General features: G+C 41.2%; 1 long non-coding RNA gene across 1 annotated transcript in view; it reads right to left on the bottom strand.

Moving 5' to 3' along the window:
- Nucleotides 1–9,979, bottom strand: part of LOC107317780 — a 54,243-nt gene extending 44,264 nt beyond the window's left edge. The window contains exons 1-3 of the long non-coding RNA XR_004308208.1: nt 9,651–9,979; nt 8,219–9,480; nt 6,365–7,294 (exon numbers count right to left, since the gene is read on the bottom strand). This is a non-coding gene — a long non-coding RNA (uncharacterized LOC107317780). The remainder of the gene's footprint in view (nt 1–6,364; nt 7,295–8,218; nt 9,481–9,650) is intronic.
- Between the last annotated feature and the right edge of the window lie 7,977 nt (nt 9,980–17,956).

A 17,956-nucleotide genomic window follows, 5' to 3' on the forward strand; every position in this document is an offset into this window, starting at 1 on the left:
GAACGTGCAGGTGGAGAAACAGCCTGGTAGGAAAATGTTCATTCAGGTTAAGTATGTAAAGTGAAATCATGTTAGACAACATAACCTCACGTGTCTTGGGCCATTGGTTATTCAGTGGGCATAGATGAACTATTCAGATGGAGAACTGAGAGAGAAGCATGAGGTCAAAGAGGTGGATGAAGAGCTTCATCAAGACAGAACCGTTCTGGTTCTGGTCCAGCAGCCACACTCACAAGAAACATGCAGACCAACCTGAGAGCAATGCTTCTCTCAGAGAACAGCTCAAGTATTTGTAATAAAATAATTCTTAAGCACAGATTTAGCTACTCTATTTCAGTACCAGTTTTGAGCACAGCCTCTGCAGCTTCAGGCAAGTTCAGAGAGCAGCAATCAGTGCCATTAACTAACAGAGATCCCTATTACAGGAGCAGTAAGATTTGGAAAACAGGCAAAGCAGCAAAAGGAATGAACACCGCAGCAACATCTCCTATAAAGATCCTTAGAGTACTGCAATGCTTAATAAGGTACCTGTATGGAAAATTGGTAATCACAGCCTGAACCTCTGATTGATCAGCTGAGGCAAGTTTTGGGTCAGGTGTGGGAGCACAGGTGAGAGTAATTTAGCTGTGCTCCTGAAAGGGATGGAGCTTGACTCCACCTTCTCTAGATCTCATTTAAGGGCTGACTACCACTAAGGCAGTGCCTCTTGGAGAATGCTCCTTGGTGGAGATTGCCTCAGCATTTCCCAGCAGACCAAAGGCTTTCATATGGGTGAGTTTTTCCTGTAAGTAACCTTTTGGGTATTTACAACTACCATCTTTTCATTATTGTCACTTTACAGATACCAGATGTAAACTGCCTGAAACCTGTGGGTTGGAGGATTCATCAAGTGGGAGGTAGGGTCAATCGCAGCTGGAGATTGGAGGGAGCGCCCTGGATTCAAGCTGCCACCCTCTGCCCCTTTCACCCATAAAGTCAACACAACCTCCTGTTCACAGATGTTCTACGCTCCAATTCTGAAGTTTCTTGTCTCCATTTGTGAACAGTTCAAAATCTTTTCCCTCTGCTAGATAGAATCCACCTTTTTTTTTCCATGGCAGCTTACATGCTTGCTTTATTTGTCAAATTTATTTCTTAGTGTAAATAGTGTAGTTTTGGGTTGAGTTTAATGAACCAAAGTCCTGCCTCTCTGACAATAGACTCTCCATCCTCCTGATTTCTGTATCCTAATTTTGGACTGACTTTGTCTTTCTAGAGCTTGCATGTCCAGACGGTGCCTACCCAGTGCTCTGCAGCAGCATTAGTAGTTAATTCATGCTGGGAATCCATGACTTCATGGAGACATGAGCACTGAGCACCTCAGTTAAAGCTAAGGGTTCTCTAGGTTGATGGTCTCACTCCACCCTCAGTTCCTGAGACAAAGCAGGCAAAACTGGCCAACATCCTGGAAAAATTATGCACTGGGTTGCAAAGGAAATCAATGGTAGAATTAGGAGAAACCCCAGCTAACTCATCTACTTAAGCCACATGAATACAAATATCAAACAAGAGTATCTAAAACATCAACAAATTATGATAAGTAGCTAAAACACAGCAGTTGTCATCACCATGTCTGGACAGAATTTTGACAAGTCCTCAGATAAATCTTCTCCATCTCCTTTTTCCACAGACAGTTGATATTTTGAACAGAAATTCTCAAGTCAAAAGATGTAGATCAATTTTTAGTTCTAGGAAAAAAAAAAAATCTAGACGCACAAAGCACATGCTTTTCACTGAAGCCTTTTTACATAAAAACCTGTTCTTTTATCATGGAGTGAGTTCATAAATTGTCCAGCTACTTCTACATGGTATGGCTCCCAGTGGAGACCATTTACAGGTGCATGCCAGCATCTGTTCATGTGACAGTGTACAATCTGTGCCAGGTAGTTCCACCAAGTGTTGCAGAGGGATTGGCTTCAAAGTTCAGCTTTAAAAAAGTGTGTGCTGTAATAAAATAAGAAATATCAGTTATGTAAGTAAATAAGCTTATAAGTAGCTTTTAATCCCATGAACTCAGGTCTCAATGCTGTGCTGAAGTGACTTTCTGTCATGCCCAAACTCAATTGCATCTTTAAGAAAATCCAGAAATGGCTCAAAGAGAACCAGAGAGGGATCTCTTAGAACGTGTTTCCTAGGATCCAAGAAGGTGCAGAAGACCAAACTTCCACAAATGCTCAATGCAGCTGATTTCAAGGCAGATATGTGTTATTTAATAGAACTAGGAGGCATGTGCTCAGCAAAACAATACCCACCAGGAGCAGGATTCCAGTGGGTAGCACAAAACTGGGCAGTGATAAAGTCCACTCTGCCCATGGGATGAGTAATGGTGCTGTTGTGAGTGAGAGCAGAGCTACAGGGAAAGCTCCACCCTAATACAGAAGCTGCTCCTATCACAGGTGGAAAGAGGAAATTAGAAGCAGGCAGCAAAAGATGGAAGCAGGTTTTGACCTTAAAAGAAAGACTGAAGTGTTGAAGTAGTTCTTTTCTCATGGCTGATGGATTGAGTGGAGATCTGCCAACTCTGATATCTATGCAGCAGTGACCAGTTGCTGTGGTAGAGAGGTGAGTGATAACTGGTCCAGACAATACAAACTCAAAGTAGCAACAGGGAACTTGTTTTTTTTTAATCTGCTGTGTAATTAATGTATTATTATTTTTTTTAATTAAATCATATCTTTTAATGTTCACTTCTTCAAAGATACTTGAGAAAAGGAACAGCATTGTAATCTGTTGTGTGGTTAAGCGCAGTTTCAAGGTAAAGGCAGAAAAGTTGCATGGCAAAGAAACTGCCAAGAAAAATATAACATTTAAATAATGGCCCCACTTAAGACAACAAGGATGGTAGGGCAGCCTGAGTTCAAAGAATTTATTCCAGGTAATTCAGTGCAGCAGCCTGAGAGGTCTAGGGCGCAGTGCTGGGAATCTAAGTGGTCTGAAATCACTCCCAAAGCAGGCTGCTTAGCATTTGTTTAGGAAGCCTGGGCAATAAGTTACAGCACTGTGTCATTGCATAATCATGCACTCAAGCCCAGCAAACCCAAGGTGAGTAAATGCAACAGTCTGACCTCCAGGCAGGGCTACTGAGTTGCAAGTCTCAAAGCAAGAAAAAAGTTTTATATTTTACAATCATTTTGTGGGACTATTATATGCTTGTGGTTGTGACAGTAAAGAAGAAACAGTAGCAGTCTTTAGAAAGAGAAGCCTATAATGCTGATTTTCCTTTCAAAATGTGTGCCAAAAGTCACATTTGTTATTAACACAATCTTGCAATGAACTTCTTTTAATAAATTAAGTAAATATATTAAAGTAGTACCTTTCTTCCAAAGGTTATATATGTGAAGTCCAACCAGTGAATGAGATGATGTGATCAGTGACCCTAACTACAGGTCTTTGGAGGGATAAAGATCAGCTTTTGACAAATCGTTGCTACTTCTGCAGCTGCAGGTAGAACATTTTCTTCACGTCAATTTCTGTTTCCTTTTCTTCAGTTCCACAGCTGATTGAGTCAGCTGCAGACACTGATGAGCTGAGGCACAGGAATGTTTGTTTTTTCTCTTCCAAATGATGAGGGCAGACCAACATTAAAGCATGATCCACTACTTCTAAATCCTCAAGGGACAAATGGTGAGAAAACCATCAGACTGATTAACTCAGGGCATTTTTCCATTGTCAATAATTTATCAAGTTTTAAAATATCAGATATGCTTTACTTTCATTTTTGATACATGGAACAAGTTTCACACAGCCTGAGTTAGCAAATAAAATGCCTCCTTAAGGCAGTAGTTTGTAATTTTGCTTGAATTGCAGTTTTCATCCAAAAGCCGTTTGTCACAAATGAAAAACGTCATCACAGTAATTGGAAAAATCAAACCCCATATCCTAAGATGATGCAGGGCAAACAGGGACAGGTAGAAGGCTCAGTGTTAATGGGAAGATGATAGAGGCCCTGCAGCTTTCATGAGTCCCAGTGATTGAAGTCACTGTGAGTAGCATCCTTCTAGGCTCAGACTCCTTGAACTTAAATCTTGTAGAGCCAACTATGAGATGATTTATTAAGGCAGATCTATTGCCTCTTAGTATCTTCTGTACAGAGCTAGATAGCTTTTTAATGAGTATTAAGCTACGTTATTTACAGGTATATGCAATGCATGATCGGCCTGTTTCTCACAAACAAGTACCCATGTCCTTGTCCCTCTGGTGAACAGTGGGACTGAAACCCCCCATAAGAGCACGTCTTCATACTACTAATGCAGAATGAGGTTTAAAACACCTGATTTAAATCAAGACTAAGAGGCCCGACAGTGCAAATCACTTCTGATACAATTAATTTTCATAATTAAAGAAGAAAAAAAGGGGGAGAGAGAGGAAGAAAGTACAAACATTGCCACAGAGATCAAAAGTCTGTCCTACCAGTACGTACACAGGAGATGATCTTCAGATTGCATCCAGCCAGGAAAACTGATCCACCATGACTCTTGCCCTTTGTATCACCCCATGTGCTGGAGCCTGGGCAGTCACGTACGTCAGCTGTGTGCTACCACCTTCATCATATGCCACACAGAGAACTCAGGGATGATTCCAGCTGCCCCCAGAACTCAACCCAGCCTGCAGTACCTGCTGTTGTGACTCTGGGGCTCATGCTCATCCTGTAGCCTACCCAGAATGTGGGAAGACAAGGGATGGATGATTTCCAAGGGCCAGTTAAAATGAAATTACTATTTGTTTCCACATGCTACAAACAAGCTACTGCTACTACATTACAGTAGCATGGGATACTGTTACAGACAACTCTTCTTGTTGGGTACCCTTAAAGGGACGCTGTATTTAGAAGCACTAACACTCCCAGCCCTTCCTTTCATTGTCATGGTCAGTTGATCAGTACCTGCTTGTATCTCTCTGGGGTACAGATGCCTTTCAGAGTACACCAGAGAGAATTCTGGTTTTGAAGATGTCCTCAGGGTCCACAGACAATTAGAAAACAAAATATTTCCACTAAAGATATTTCACATGCTTTAAAATGTATGTATTACATATTTATATTGCTATCTATAAGCCTGGTCAGCCCATGTTCATCGTGGCATACCACGGTTGTGGGCTCTCACCAAGAAGGAAAGTGCCTATGGAAGATAGTGGAGATGCACTGGTGTGCAGAGGAGTACAAGCTGTCCAGAGAGGGTGGAATCTCCTCCTTGGAGTTCTTCAAAAGCCACCAGGACATGGGGCTGGGCACTCTGATCTGGGTGTCTGTGACACTGTGATGCAGCTTCACCAGATGCCAAAACGTACAGAGAACGTGAATGCAAACCATAAGAGGTAAAGCATCCACAGAAATGCAAAGGAAAATAAATCAGTTTGCACAAAAATAGCATATTTTCTATTTTGCCATAAAACAGATGAAGATTTTCCCCATGTGAGCTGGATACCTGCCATATAGCACTCCCTGCCATTTCCAGGTGATACAGTAGAGCACAGGTCACTTTCTGACCCCAGAAATAAACCCTTAAATAACATCAATTAAAGAATCAGAGCCACGGTGTGGAACTAAGTGGCACTAATTCTGCTGGCCCTGCATGGCCTTCTGGGAGCAAAAATCTCCCTGCATCACCCAGGCTTCAAATGCAACTCCCACATTAAAAAAAAACAACTACAACAGTCAGATGACAGGGTTTATGGAAACAGTAGCAGACATTTCCCTGTATGCAGATTATTCCTAAAGGGTTGTGCTTAGAGAAAATAGTAAAGAATGACAAAAAAAAAAAAAAAAAAAAAAAAAAAAAAAAAAAAAAAAAAGAAAACAAAAGCAAAACAAACCAACAAACCAAACAAAGTGGTCTCTCCCAATGTTACTGGCACATTAAATCCCAGTCCTGCAAAGACTTAAAGTCACAGTTTACCTCTGCAAATCAGACTTTCCAAACTGCCTGCTTTCTTCCCAAATCTGCAGCCAGTAGTTCCTGTTGGCAGGTCTCCAGCAGCCCCTGAGTTCAGAGGGGTCTCAGTTTTACTACCGACTCGTCACCAGCTGAAACTTTAGGCCATTTGAATGGGGCCCCATCTGACAGCCTTATTAACACAAATGATTTTTATTCTGCATGCCTGGGTAAGCCATGGGCACAAGCCTGCAAGATCAAGGCCTTGGTCATTAATAACTTGGGCAATCCTTTCACCTAGAAGCCACGCTTCGTCTACAAAGAAACCTTTCCGGGAATCTTGTAAAAAGATTGATGAAAATTAAACATCTACTTAGTGAAGCTGAAGTAACCAATATATGATTAATACTTTCCAATTATATTTCAGTACAGTACATTGCTGAGTTTGTTATTACCTGCACTCTTAACACTCCATCTGCAGTGTTAAATCCATCTGTTGCTGAAAATATGACTATATCTTCAAGGGTTTCTGAATCATCATGCTGGTACCTTTTAACATAATTATAATGAAGAGTGATATTCATTATCCAGCGGAAATTAGAAACCTATAAATAAGAGGGGAGGGGAGCAAGGGAAGGACTGAGGGCCAGCACTGCCCATTCTCACAATTGATTGTCTTGCCTCCTCCAACTTAAAATATTGCTATGGACACTGGACTTGGCACCATCAGTTCCACTGGTTTTACTGATGTTTCCCAGTGCTGACCTGGGGGACCCAGTCCCTCAGTTAATTCTGTGAGATGAATGTAGGCAAGACAGCAGGTGTCAACGTCAGTGTATGGAAGCAGCAGAAACCTAAGGAGTGCATCCCACAGCCCAGGTTTCCAATGGGGCAGGACTCCACCCTTGTCAAGTCCTCACCCTCAGGAGGAGGAACAAGCACTGAACTAGGTCTGCGTACCACGGATGTTACCAGGTGGGATGGCAAGGGGAAAGCTCCAGACATCACTGCCTTTGTAGAGTACTGAAAGTAGAGGGTGCTGTTTCTAAACACTTGGTACAAACTAACAGAATAGATGTGTCAGGTTTTAATGCATATATTTTGGATGCTTAAAAGTTTTTGGTTTTTTTTAATACATCAACAGCTGGTTTAAATGTGCCTGCAGGTAACAGAAGGAAAAGCTTATGACAGAGTCTTCCCTCATCTCTGTTCCCTTTGACCTCCTTCCCTCCCCTCAGTAGGATTCCAGCTCACTAAATCAGAAGGCTCCCATTTAAAAGGTTTCTTTTTCAAATCTGAACTATCACATACCATTAGGCAGTTACAGATAGGGTGTAGGCTTCACTTTCCCCCAAATCCCACAGCAGAGCAGTTATTCTTTCACCCTGTGTAGTAACCAGCAACAGAGGATTTTTATTTTTTTTAGAAAGAACCCAAATTCAGCAACTGATTTTAAATCCTGCTTGTCCTAAAGATTAAGCAAAGCTCTTTCCTCCGTGGCAAGTCCATGCAGTTCAGTGGACTTGGGCAGAGGAAGTTCTTTAATAAGAAAAAGATTTCAGATTCTCACAAGAGCATTAAGCAGAGTTGTACTCCATTGCAGCCAGAGGGACCCTACCAGGGTCCTACCACCATGCCATTAAATCTGTGGGATCCTCAGAGCTGGAACAGATGCCCTGATGTTAAGCCAGTGTATCTGGGCTCCTGAAACAGGAGCATTCTCCCACCTCCCATTTTCTGTCCTACAAATTCAAAACCTTGAAAAGCATTTCAGTAGATCCAAAGGCTCTACAAGTCCCTATTTTGCAGCTTAACAGGACTGCCTGGAAGCTAATTGGCACGAGTAATGTCTTATTTGTCAAACTTGCAGGACTGAAATTGGATGAAAGATCATTCTAACTAGCACAGGAGCCATAATGTTTCTGACCTGTCACCATGAATTTAAGTAGCAAGTAGAAAATCAGCTTGATTAAATATTTCTTCCCACTGTACTCATAAAGTACAGTTCTCTCCACTGGTAAAACACAAAGCAGATAATGTTAATCTCTCTTGGCCTCTAACACTGGTGGGAATAAAACGCTTTCTTAATCTTCCCATTCCTGAAAGGTTTTTGCCTCTATCCCTACATTGCCATCTTCTGTCAGATGCAAGCATAGCACAGGGCCCTCAGGAAGCCACAGAGTATCCACAGGGGCACAAGCTAATGAGAAAGTAGTCTTGCCTCTTGGTTTGACACATAGACTAAAACAATAAATAAAGAAAGACAACAAACCAAAACCCAACAACCTACATGAGAAGAAAAGGGCTACCTGCTTCCATCCAAGACTACCAGGTCAGAAGCGAAGCTGCTGTGACTGCTCTGCAATACAAAGATGTTTTTCTCCTTGACATTTAAAGCAGGGGCTGGGTGTTACCCTGCAGGGCTGGTTTTCCAGGCTGCTATGTTGCTGGAAAGAAGCTTTCTCATCTACAAAAGAAACCTACAGGGTTAATAGCCAAAGGTGCATAGTTAAAGAGTGGCTTTGAGAATTCAATGAATGATTTTCATTCATGTAGAAAATACCAGACTAGCTACACTGAAGGAAAACAAGAACCCCACACAATCTTTGAACTCTGGCTTTGACAAGAACTTGCTTACCAACTGATATAATGCAAGAACACCTCTAAGCTAATGTATGGGAAACTGATAATCACAGCCTGAACTTCTGATTAATCAGCTGAGGCAGGTGTTGGGTCAGCTGTGGGAGCAAGGTGAGAGTAATTTAGCTGTGCTCCCAGAAGGGGTGGAGCTTGACTCCATCTCCTCTAGACCTCATTTCAGGGCTGACCACCACATAGGAAGCATCTCTTGGAGATTGCTCCCTGGTGGAGATTGCCTCAGCATTTCCCAGTGAAGGCATCCATATTGGTGAATTTTTCCTCGTAAGTAACCTTTTAATTTTGAATATCTGTTACCATCTTTGTATCATTCTACCTTATGGCTAGTCAGGCAGTAAGCATGTGGAGCAAACTGTTTAGCCTCTCACACAGCAAGAGGAATGGCAAACCTGAGCTCTTCAAGCAATGTGATAAAAAGATCTCACAAAAATGGAAAACACTTCATGTAGTGAATTTTTCTATCACTGAGTCAAGCTCTTCTAATGTTTTTATTTGTGACCTGTATCCATGGCTCAAAGTCAAGAAGATGAGAGTGTTTGTTAGAACCAAGCAGGATCACTGATTAATCCCTATAGAGTTCAGTCTACTCAAGGAGAAACCAATTGCAGCCACCACATCTATCTCTGGGTCACCAGCAGAAAACCATACACGGAGTGAGTCAGGGCCCAGCACTCTCTGAGGATGGATGCCAGCACACTAGTAGGGAACAGACACATTAGAGTCAGGTATGGCTCACCCTTTTCATTTCCTAGGGCTTAATGTGATGTGGGTCTCAGTGATGTGGTATGTAAGTCACTGATCAGTGATGTCAGGTGTTCTTGTTTACCTGGATGATGTCAGTTCAGAAGTAGCAGGATTTCAATGTTTGGTTAGTTTTTAGGCTGAAAAATTAGCATCACTCACACTGTAAAACCTGTAAGATGGAAAAAATAGATGTTAGATCTTTTCCCTATCACCTTATAAAGTGTAATTCAGCTCAGCAGTTTCATTCTCATCCAGGAGAAGTGTGAGAGAAACAACATAGTGACTGAAGACATACATTAATTGTCTGGAGACTCAGTGTCTGGAAAGCAGAGGTGATACCTTGTGATGGTGCAAGTTGCTCTGACAGCAAGTTGTTCTGTAGTTCCAGGAACCCCCCAGCAGTTTGTATTTTGCTTTAGACACATCAGTCTCAAAGATGGAGATCCAGCATACAGTATCTGATCACCACTGGTTCTGATCCATAAGTTGCGTTTCAGGTCTCAGTTCATCAGTCCGTGAAAATTCTCTTTCAATGTTTTTTGTTTTTGCAGTGTCTTGACTTTACTATTCATTTACCATATTCATTTCAACATTCCAAAGGAACATGCACACAAAATTGGCATACCTAAAGAAAAGAGAAGGAAAATTAGTTGTGGGGCAGTTTTTAGGGATTTTTTTTTTTTATTTTTTTATTTTTTTGCTTTTATTTTCTACATGATTTCACACTGGTGAAATTCCAGACCAGCTCTGCTAATTTTAATCAGGTTATTGATGTAAAACAAGAACTGTGTGTATCAAGCATCATATCACTTTTATTACTGACGAGTGGCTTCAGCCATCTCATCTTTGCTTACTCTCCTGCTCTGCAATATTCTTCTGCACAGCCTTCAAATCATTTGAATGTTACATCACTTGAACCAGACTCAGAAGACACCAGCATAGGTGTTTCAGGAGGAACCATCTCCTTTCTGCATGGTTAGTGATTACACCATTCACCAGGACTGGTAAGCCATCATCTTTATGCAGGATGGCAATGGGAAACTTGTGCCTAATGCTTTATCCTCCATCAGATATTAACACAGTGTAATCCCTGGCTGTGTCACTATCATTGTGCTAATAGTAAGCAACTGCATGCTCAATGGCTTTTAACTGTGCACTTGAAGCTTTTGCCTCCTATTATATAAATGTAGGGGGAAAGTTACCATGTGCTCTTTCTATCACAATAAATTACCAATAACATTTTCATGTTTAAGCAGATAAGACACATGTCTTCTGTTCACTGTGTAAAGGCTGGATCCACTTAAAACCAACAGGAGCCTTTTCATTCACTTCAGTGAATGTCAGATGAGGTTCCAAAGAAGTGACGTGGTTATTCCCCCACTCTCAGCTATACATTGGACTGTTTTTAGTAACTTGCCTGAACTCTGCGTACTCTCACTTCAGAAACTGCAGAGCATATATTTTGTTTTTCCAAAGAACTTCTGTTATTCTTTCTATATAATGCACAAAAGACTCAATCCTTTCTCAAGAAAATTAGGAGGAGAAGTCCTGCAATCCTATTTCAGCAGCTGAATTGGAGAAAGGAGGTTTTTTAATGTTTCTTGAGCCTGCGGGAACCCTCCTGTTATCACACCAATTAACGTGGAGTCTGATACCACAGCACTTTCCTGTGTCAAGGGAATTCTCACAGCATTCATGGCTGCAGCAGGCAAGGATGAGCACCAGCTTCCCCCATTTAGGCATCCTGCTCACTGCACACCCTGGCTGCATCAGCTGTGGGTCCTTCCAGAGCAAGATGCTAAATGGATGATTTGACTTCAGAGTAGAAATGTTGCTGAAAACCAGAAAGAAACAAAAGAAAGGATTTGTGTTATCCTGGGAGATCACCGCGTCATAAATACCAACAGCCCATCCACATAACAGATTCTTTCAGAGTATTTAAACAGCCTAAAAGACCTCAGGGATGTAACACCTCCTTGTATCCTCACTCCAGAGTTACAATTCTCTTGACTTGAAGAAATGTTGCTATTTTTTTCTTTTTTTTTCTTTTTTTTTTTCCCCTCAAATCAGCACATGGTTTTTGAAAAGAGAGAAGAGTCCTGAAACCTGTATATATTTTTCCTTTTCAACACATCTGGGAGGATCTGGAATCACCTCTGAATTCTCCACATCCTCAAAAGTTCTTGGGGATTCCTATCTGACTGTAGGAGCTAAATGCACAAGGATCCTTTGGAGGATGTGGCTTTAAGCACCTATAGAACTGCAACAATAGTAACAGAACTGGACAGAGCAGTGACACTGATAATTCAGGTAGGGTCAAGCCATATACACAGACATTTACCTCCCAAAATCTCAGGCATTTCAATGCTCAAAAAGCTTTAAAGAATAATGCAGTTATCGTTTGATCCTCAGAAGGCTTCAGGTTAGTCCTTGAGTAGTTAGAAGACTTGACTATTACTAAGTAAATAAGCACACAACTCCCTCGCAGCGAGGTAGCTGCACTAGCACAATTGGCATCCATAAAGAAGAACCATGACAAAGGTGTATTATTTAAAACACTCATCAGACTTCACACAAAGCCATAACTCCTCTATCCCAGAAGTACCTGCACAGACATATTAACATGCACTTGAAAGCACTGTCAGCTCACACATTTCAAGCATGATCATATATAACCCTTCACACTCATGTTCCACCAAACCTTTGGAGCATCGGTCTTCACACTTCTTTTGAAAAATGGGCTGCAACAGGAGAACTGCTCACGAACACATTATCAGTTGCTTGAAATGTAGCCTAACAAAACAAGCAAAACAAACACTCCCAGAAAGATTAATGCAGCACTTGCTGACTGCAAGCTTGCTTTGGATGTAGAACAGCAGCCTGGCTGCAGACAGCCAGGCTCCATTACTTCATCGTCCTGTCTCCCAGGGTGAGACACATCAGGTGGCAGGTAGCAGCTCTCCTATCAGACACATCCTGCTGAGTGAAGGTTGTAGTGTTCTATGCACAGTTCTCCAAATGGGTGAAGTATCCTGTAGCAGGTGGTTAGCAACATGCAGTGTTAACTTGTGTTCAGCACCTTGAACCGCAGCTGCAAGTGTATGAGGATGTACTGAGCAGTTTGTAAGACAAACACAGTCGTAAACACAACTTGGTGATGTGTTTGGAACAGCTCCCTTTATCAGGACATAAATCAAAATGGTTTCTGTTTACAAATAAGAAAACACACCGAACTTTTTGCATGCATCGTAGCAGTATCATGTGGATTCCCACAGGGAAGTGTGTGCACATGTGCAAACGTGTATGGATAGGCATCAAAAAATTCTTAGATGCAACGACAACTTACTGGGATAATACTACAGAATTAACAGTTAAACACAACAATTATCTTCAGATCTCTGCCCCAGACAGTCTATAATCCTGTCTTAGTTGCTGTTGCTGGCAAAATTCCTATTCAAAAAGGCAGGACTGTCCATTAAACTTTTATGCAGCCATGCAAAGAAGGGTGATACACAGGTTGACATAGATGCACAGAACAATCCAATCAATAATTCACCAGATTTGGGGCTTTTGTAAAAAATAGTTATGCCACTTAAGTGTAGGAAGGCATGGCCTGCATGATAAACCCTTGAAAACTTCAAAAGCCACCATACTTGTGCTCATTCACATTTGAATAAGTTATCAATCACTGCTAAAGTAGTTCTGATGGATTGCTCTGATAAGAAACTTCTGCTCACCACAATCAGCAGATAACCCTGCTAATGAAAGGAGAAGTAGGAGTTGGCAGCATGTCCCTGAAAACATGTGGACTTGTACCTTCAAGCATATGCACAGGGTGTCTACCAAACCTCACCAGTGCTGGCATTAAGTGATGAGCAACTCCACAGAGAAAGAAATTAAAAGGAGTTAAGAAATTTGAAGTTAAGATATTTTATCCTAGAATAGAAGTGTTGCTCCTAGGAAATATTGCCTCTCAAGACTATATTTCCCACCTGTCACTGTTAGTCTGCCCTTTGCAAGGGAGATATGCATCACAGGAATACTTGATGAAGATGGGTTTTATTTGAAAAATTTTGGCCAATGCCACATGGGAAACATCCACAGTGATGTACGTGAGTTAAGCAAATCCCCCTTGTATAATATTTTAAGTGTTCATTTTGACTAAGTTCAGATTTAAGTATTGCTGTACCCATGAAATGGGATCATACATTGTCGCAGAAAGAATTAACATACACTTAAGAATCCTAGAAAGGGTGAAAAAGTCCTGATCTTTACTTTTGCTGTTTGTCTTCATTGTGCAGGTTTCTTCAATGTCACCAGGTTATAAACACCTTTAGAAAACATTGCCATCAAACAGTTCTTGTGTGAATATAACTACTTTGATCACTGGCAAAAAAATTAATGTGTCCAAGGAGAAGTATGTACTTGTTTTGTGACTCAAAATCCATTTTACATCAGCTTTGCTCTAAGGCTTTACAACTGCTCAGTAAAGAACTATGCAAAATGCAGAACAAACCCAGATAGAAATGCAAACAGTGATAAGCCTTTGTTAATAATCTATGCAATGTTTTTATAACAAAAGGTTTGAAATACAAAAATAAGTTTATCCGAGCACATACTGGTTTTAAAATTAGTCTCCTTTCCTTCTGCTTGCATTTTGAAGATATTCAGGTAGATGTTTCTTCTCCACTGACACTACTTTACCCAAAGCAGTAAGCAGTGTATCTGGAGATGTGACCCGTGTAGGCAGGCTGTACCTGGCCCAGCACCACTACATATGAAGACTGAAATTCAGGAGCTTTCAGGGGTGTTTTTCCAAAGTGAGCAATACTTGAATCCAGCTTGCTCATATGTATGGGAGGAAGAAATATTCCTATGGTAGTCTCCAGTCCAGTAAAGCAGAGGATTTATTGCATCTGAGATCAAGAAGCCTTGTGTTTGATCATTTATACAGTGGTTTATGAATGAATGCATTCAGAGCCCAGCTTCAGCACACTCAAATATTCATGGATGCAGCCAAGAACAATACATTGAAAGTTTGTTAGCGACCAGATCCTCTGCTGGGGTACGTCAAATGGTAACTTTGTAGACTTTGGGGGGAAAACAACAGTTTACACAAGCTAAAAAATTCAACTTCTTGCATGTTGAGCTTCTCTGTAAACAGTGCTTTGGTACACATCTGTGAGCCAGATAATAAATGCTTCAGATAAATCAGTGGGAGGTTTACAGAGCTCCACACACTCACACAGATTTTCAGCCATATAGCAGATGCCAGAAGTCAGCACTGATTACTTCTCAGTAGCTACTAGCTATTATAGATATCGAAGTCACACAAATGTGGACAGTTTCTTAAAGCATCCTGTTGTATTTCTGAAGAGCTCTCTGAGACCTCTGCATATTTCAGTCTATGGTTATGGGATGGATATATGAGCCCCAGGCTCAAGTACAGCTAGATATTCCCTCTGATACTTGAAATGTCAAACACAACTGCCAGAGCACTGCTCCAGTAAATCAGCAATTGCACAGCGCCTCTTCCCCACAGCAATGACTCCCTGTGATCCTACACCTCATTTTGGCATGGGTTATCTCAGAACTAGGAGGGCATCCACAAATTACCAGTACTATAAAAGGAGTCTTTCATAAAGCCCAAACATTTGTGATTTTAGTTTACACGGAAGTCCTGATCAAGTGGAACTATCCAAGCACACCAGCACTTACTGAGGACTTCTCTGTGACTGTTGGCTAAGGTGTAATTTAAGACTGCTGTTATCACAGAGGTTACAAAAATAAAGAGGAGAGGTTTTACAGGACATAAAACATGAGGTAATGGACAGCCTCCAACAAGGGAGTGCTTCTGAGAACTCTGGATGACAACAAAGGCAAAAATCATCAACCTGTTATTAAAACACATAAGTGGGCATTCCCTTACGAAGGACCATTCATTGATCCAGCACATTGTACTGGGCTTAAAATTGTAAGTGACATGTTCACAACTGCAGTCCCACCTATAAGCTTACAGCCTCGCATCATCTTCCAAAAACAGTCAGCCATCATCAACATACTTGTCTTTGCCAGACAAAAAATGGCAATCTAACTTAGGTTATGATAATTGATAATAATAAGCTGGTAAAGAAAAGGAATCATTATTTCATCAGCCAAATCATATAGGGCTGACTGAAGAAGCACCTGAAGTTTTGCTTACATAAGTATGAAAGGCTTCAGTCCACACTAAAAAAATTTTTACATTTTAATGTAAATTTTATGTCTTAAATCCATTCAAACATCTATAGAATAATCGTCTAAGATAGATAATAAACAGGGAAGAATTGTCTTTGTACAAGTTATTTTATTAAGGACATGAATATTAATGTTACTGGATACACCAAGCCCTGTGCAACCATGGAAACCATTGCATGGGATCCATTCAGTCCCCACATCTGAAATGTGGCCTATGGTTGCTATGAGAAGATATAGCACACATTCCTCAGAAGTTCCTATTAGGCAGCAATATTTAGGTTCTATTGTGTATTTGTCTCTGCTTCATCTCAGCACAAACTATGTTTGGAACAGAGGTTAAGGTTCGAGGTCTGGAAGTGCATCTTTTGGATTGATCTAGGAAATCAGATGATCCTTCACAACAGCTCAGGGTTTATTTGTGACACTAACTGGTATCTGAGAAGATAAGTAGTGTTATCACCAATTTAACTTGGAGAAGGATTAATTTACATTCCAAGAGAACATATGTATTCTTTTCAGGCTCATCCTCAGCCTGAAGTAGTTGCAGACAGCCTACAGTAATCAGAGATGAAGAAACACTGCAAATACATTCTGGAATTAAGAAGAGAGAAATCTATTGCAGTGCAGAAATTTGAAAGAAAAATATGGATGCGCATTTCCAGAAATGCGATAAGCTTACAATTCTAATTATCATTTCATCTGTTGTGTTTTTTTTTCCAACTGCAAGATCAGTCTCACTAGGAACAAATTGAAAAAAAAAAAAAAAAGTCTCAACTTACCATAATAAAGCCTGAAAAACAAGCAGAAATCTTCTGAAAGGTTTAGGAACTCTCACAGTTCAGAGAATGTCATCCTCCATCAGTGTGAGTCAGGAAAACATCTTCCCTGTGCAACACATGTAACTTATCTACACCAGTCCTTGCACTTTTGCTTCAAAAGACTGCTGGCCACGGGCTGAGGTGAATTACTACGTCTTTTTTTCAGCAGAAACTTGAGTGAATAAAAGCTATTTCCAAGCGTGTAAAAAAAAATCTGGTGAGAAAATCACAAATTCTTCTTAATTAATAACTATTTAAATGCCAGTAATCTCTTTGGAGAAAATAAATTAGTTTAACGCAAGACACTGCACAGCTGGAGGAGCAGCTCACGAAAGCCAGTCTTACAGCACCTCAGCACCCCCAGGCAAGTGAAGTGGGTTTTAAGGCCTCAGGACTGCAAAGAGCAGAGAGCATCCTGTGAGCACTAAACAGCTTCAGGCTCTTCTTTTAAAAGTGTCCTTTACGTGAAATGAACAGCACGTAACTTAACCATGAAACAGTCTGTGGAAATGCTGGAAGGCTGAGAGAACCCCACCACCAGCCCCTCTTCATCCCACTGCAACTCATCCCTCCTGGGGAGAGATTTCCCATGGCCATCTTGACCAAGGAGGGCTGGGTACGACACCCTGCAGGACAATCACTCACCTGAGGCATTCTTTACTTTCTCAACTGTCAGTGTCACCAGCTCATTTAAAACCATGTCTACCTTATGGGATTCACTTTCTTCGGGAACATCGAGATGTGGTTCAGCTTCAGGAACATGCACCATCTGTCCCCTTCCTGTGCTGATGCCTTTATTCCTTGAGACAAGTTTTGCTGCTTCTACATATTCAAGATGCACCAGAAATATCTGAATATCCAACTTAAGAAAAGCAAGCAGAGCTTCCATCTTTTGAGTCCAGGTGTCTTCAGCATTAACTTCTGTGAACTAAGGCAAGAACAGCCCTTCTGCTTAAAAAAGGCTTAAATAACTCCTTCTAGCTCCACAGCTTTCAAGAGGAATTTTCCTTCGTATCTTAAGGTACCTACAAGAGCGACCCATTTTCCTCCAGGCTGCTGCAAGTTCTCCTTGCTCCATGCCACACAGCAGCCAGCAGAGCATTCTGCAGGTGCTGTAGGGTGCTACTGCAACACAGGTCAGCAGCTCACATTACATGTGTCCAACAGATGGAGATCAGCCCCTGGCACGCAGGCAGGCTAAGATAGGTCACCCTATATGGAAAACATGCTAAAAGGAAACAATGCTCCACAAGAAAATCAGGGCAGTCCTAAGCTGCCTACCTGAAGCTGTTCAGAAACACACATAGCACTGGAAATGCCGAGTTTGTTGTGGAAGGAACCGAAATCACAGAACCTATTAAATAAGTAACTTGAGTAATTGATAGCAAAACATGTTTCTTCCCTCACATTCATTTAGGAGTGCCATTATTTCAGAAAACTCAAGCTCTGTGCTTGACATTTTCTGTGCTATGGAGGATTTCTATACCTACAGAGGACTTCACCCGAAGCCCAGGCTACCAGCACCACATCCACAACTAATGTGACTCCTTAGGAAAGTGTTCCTTAAATTTCAGTGTCACATCATTTTCT

This window comes from Coturnix japonica, chromosome 8 (assembly GCF_001577835.2).
Source record: "Coturnix japonica isolate 7356 chromosome 8, Coturnix japonica 2.1, whole genome shotgun sequence".
NCBI classification, from domain to species: Eukaryota; Metazoa; Chordata; class Aves; order Galliformes; family Phasianidae; genus Coturnix; species Coturnix japonica.